At 41.1% G+C, this 4,108-nt stretch overlaps 1 non-coding gene across 1 annotated transcript; it reads left to right on the top strand.

Annotated features, from left to right (window-relative positions):
- Nucleotides 1–3,104: 3,104 nt before the first annotated feature.
- Nucleotides 3,105–3,187, top strand: TRNAL-UAA (transfer RNA leucine (anticodon UAA)). The gene has a single exon. It is a non-coding gene; the product is annotated as a tRNA-Leu (tRNA).
- The last annotated feature ends 921 nt before the right edge of the window (nt 3,188–4,108 follow it).

The following is a 4,108-nucleotide window of genomic DNA, read 5'->3' as shown; positions in this document are numbered from 1 at the left end:
TATTTAAAAAAAAAAAAAACCTTTGTAAATGTATGCACTACTCTGTGTTTATATTAGAGAATGCAGGTTGAAGAAATGCACTATGGTTTTGGAAGGGAAGTTGGTGAGGTTTGGGATGGTCAGTTCATGTGGGAGTTTGTTCTACTGTCTTGAACAATGGAACCATCTATGTCCTGCACAGGCAAGCTTTACCTTTGTGATCAAAAGCTCCATTGTTTCTGAGAAGTGGAGTTATTGACCTCTGGTTTCATCCCAGAGCTTTATATGATCTTGTTGATATCCTGGGCACAGGCCCCTGTGATTCCTGAAGATAAGGACCAAGACCTTGACTTGACTTTATATTCTAGGAGAAACCAGAGTAGAGAACAGAAGATGATTTGATGAGCTCTCAGTTGCCCATGTAGCTGCAGCAGTCTGGTCAATAAATGGCAACAAATGAGCACATCAGGGCACAGTCTTGCAAGCTCTTATGTGAGTGAAATCATGCATATGAATAGTGCCATTTTGTGCACAATCAAGCCCTAAGTATCTCACTTTGTTATACCTAGCAGAACCCCTTAGCTTCTGAACCCAGCAGATAAATTACTCATTGTGGCAATACTGGAAATGAGACTTTGGCAGTGAACTGGAACACTCAGTGAGTTTATTTGCATTTCTGTATGCAGAATGCTCTTCTAGTTCAGCTGTTTCATAGCAGCACTGTTATCTGAACTCTGGGGGAACAAAATGAAAAGTTCAGACATTGCTAGTGAGTTCACCCAGTTCTTTTCTGTGAGTTTTTGAATTAATTGAATGTTGGCTAAAGGAGGAACATCCAGAGTAACTGAAACCAGCCCGGATAAGCCTGAAAAGCATATTTCATGGTTCAGTTAATAGGAAAGTACACAGGGACATTTTATGTGAGATTTTCTGCTGTTGGTCTCCTAATACGGTCAACTTTGCCTATATTAAATATCACTATCTCCCTTTCTGACATACTTCTTGGATCGTTTTTCAGATATTCTTTTAAACCCCATTACATTTGCCTTGAGTCTTCATATTAATGAAATTCACCCTGCGTAGAGTTGAAGGATTGTTTTCTGTCCATACTAAAATCTCTGTCTGTCTCTGTCATGTCCTCATAGATGGCCATCAGCTCAAGCTCAGCCTGGATAAAACCCTCCCCACTATCACCTTTCTCGATCACTGTGAACAAAACCTCCATCTTTCTTGTCATTCAGGTCTTTGACTTGGACCTCTCTCTAGGTCCTCATATCAGTGTTTAAGTCTCATAGATTATTTCTGCATAACATCGCTAAGATATAGCCTTTCCCATCCACACAGCTACAACTCTCACGAAATCCCACCAAAGCTTATGCCCAAATAAATGTGTTCCTCTCTAAGGTGCCACAAGGTCTCCTCGTTATTTTTACTGATACAGACTAACACAGCTACCCCTCTGAAACTCTCATCCAGACTCCTCCTGCATCTCAATTTCTGTATCATCCTTTTCTCTGGCCCTGACATATGCAATCTTGCTTCACTCATATCCATTCAGAATGCTGCTGCAAAGATCGTTTTCCTAGCCTGTGGCTTTGACCATGTCACCCCTCCCTTTGCATTCCTCCATTAGCTCCCTCTTCTCCACTGTATTAAACATAAGCTGCTTGTCTTCACTTTCAAGGTCCTTCATGGCCTATGCTCAGCCTACATATTGTCTCTCATTCAGTACTAAAAGGTTGAGTCCCACCTCCAATTGGTCCATGATGCCAGCCTCCATTGCCCAGTTGTTACATTTGCAATTCAGCAGCTTCTTGTTTTCTTCTATGCTGCCCATCATGCTTCTGGGGATACGCCCTGTAAACATCTGCAGAGCTCCATCACTATTCTCTTTCAAATCCCTCCTTAAAGTTCTCCTTTGCCTATAAAAAATCAACTTTACTTAGGCCATAGGTATCCAGGGACCACCGCCTATTATGCCAACCACTATTGTTTCACTGTTTCTTGTACTTCCCCATTAGTCTGTCTGTCTTCATCTATTGACTCTTATTTTTAGGTAATAAACCCTCTGGAGCAGAGACTGTCTTTTTGTTCGAAGTGTGTACACTGCTATTGTAATAAAAACAATAAACAATAACATTACTTAGGACCTATTTTGAGAATGAAAATGGTGCATTGGCTTTGTGCTAGCTCTCTTGCACAAAAGTGAATTTTATCCTAAATGCTTATCTCCACAAGATACTCAAAGGATACCATAACATAAAACAATGCATGTGCACACCATGTGAATTCCTCCCATGAGATACACCCGCCTGAATAAAACAGCCAACTACTGCTTGGTAAGGGTAAGGATGCCTCTTTATTAAATGCAAGCTTCATAAAAACATAATGCTATTAATAACAACAAGCTTTGTAATGAACATGACTGGTATTTAATTATTGTTTTCCTCTTTAGTCTTTTTGAAGTCACCAGGCTTTCAGGCAACTTCCAAAGACCCAAACTAGAGAGAGGTCTGAACAAAACTTTGGACATGAGTATATATAAACTTCAGGGAAGCCCAATGCTAGATCTGAACATTGTGGTATGGATTCCAATCTGTACAAAACTCTTCGGTAAACTTGTGACTCATATTAGGAAAAAGGTTTCTCCTTGGCCACTTTTAGTGGCTGTTCCACATAAGAAGTTTATGTTTGCACTTAGGGAGGCTTATGTTCACAGTCCCAAGTTCAAAGCCTGCTGAACCCTAAAGCTCCTAAATGGAAGGGTGGTTCAATGGGGTAGGGCCCTAGCCTGGGAATGAACATTTTTATTTGTTTTTTTTCTGGAAAATTTAAATTGTTCATTGGACTTGAGATTTTCTCACAAAAACATTTTTTTCAATAAGATTATATTTTTATCAGGGAAACTTTCCACACTAAAAATTTTGAATTTTTTGGGGGGAGGGATAGCTCAGTGGTTTGAGCATTGGCCTGCTAAACGCAGGGTTGTGAGTTCGATCCTTGAGGGGGCCATTTGGGGCAAAAATTGGGGATTGGTCCTACTTTGAGCAGGGGGTTGGACTAGATGACCCCCTGAGCTCCCTTCCAATCCTTATATTCTATGATTCTATGATTTATTTACCGGCACCAGGATGGCCGAGTGGATAAGGCGTTGGACTTAAGAGTCAATGGATGCATGTCTGCGTGGGTTCGAACCCCACTCCTGGTAGCTGATGTTTGGCGGGACGGATAGCTCAGTGGTTTGAGCATTAGCCTGCTAAACCCAGGGTTGTGAGTTCAATCCTTGAGGGGGCCATTTAGGGATTGGGGCAAAAATTGGGGATTGGTCCTGCTTTGAGCAGGGGGTTGGACTAGATGACCTCCTGAGGTCCCTTCCAATCCTTATATTCTATGATTCTATGACCTGCTCTAGTCAAAGAGTTCAGTTGCAGGACAGAAACCAAGTGCTGGCCTTAATGGAGGACAGCAAGGATGGTCTTGTGGTTAAGGAGTGAGAGTCAGGAAATCTGGTTTCAGTTCCCAGCTTTCCCTCCCACTTCCACTGTGACCTTCGACAAATCACTTAGGCTTGAGGAGATGAGCCTGGGCTGCTGTTCAAATGACCCTTTTCATTCCTTCACTTGAGGAGATGAGCTAAATCTGACACAGCTGCATCTGACTGCCCGCCTCCTGAAAAGGCCAGCTCACCCTATGGTTAAGTTTAAAGCGGTTTTAAAGTTGTCTTAAATTATTTCACCAGAGCATTGTAAACTGGCTCTAGTGAAATGTGAATCAGGCCCCAAAAGTTTGTTTAATAGCAGAATGTTTCAGTATTGCAATAAAACATAATGTACTTATGACATGCACTATTTTACCACAGACTAGTCACTGTCCATGCACTTTCCAAATCAAAGCATTTAGTGGCATTCAAAAATAATATGTCTAATACAGAAAATATAATTAATCAGAACCTTCCTATCTGGAAGTAGCACAGGTACAGAACCAGATTATAATTGATTTTTTTTTAAATTGCTAATGCTTTACTTGAAGTATCTTTCGTAGGGGCTCCAGTAGATTACTCATGTTTGGTGTACAGAAAGTACAAGTACAATATGAGATCATTCATGAATGATGTCTCACAGGAAGAAGC

The sequence above is a fragment of the Lepidochelys kempii genome, chromosome 5 (assembly GCF_965140285.1).
Source record: "Lepidochelys kempii isolate rLepKem1 chromosome 5, rLepKem1.hap1, whole genome shotgun sequence".
NCBI lineage: Eukaryota > Metazoa > Chordata > Testudines > Cheloniidae > Lepidochelys > Lepidochelys kempii.
Note: the sequence above shows the minus strand (reverse complement) of the source record. Positions and strands in the feature narration are given on the sequence as shown.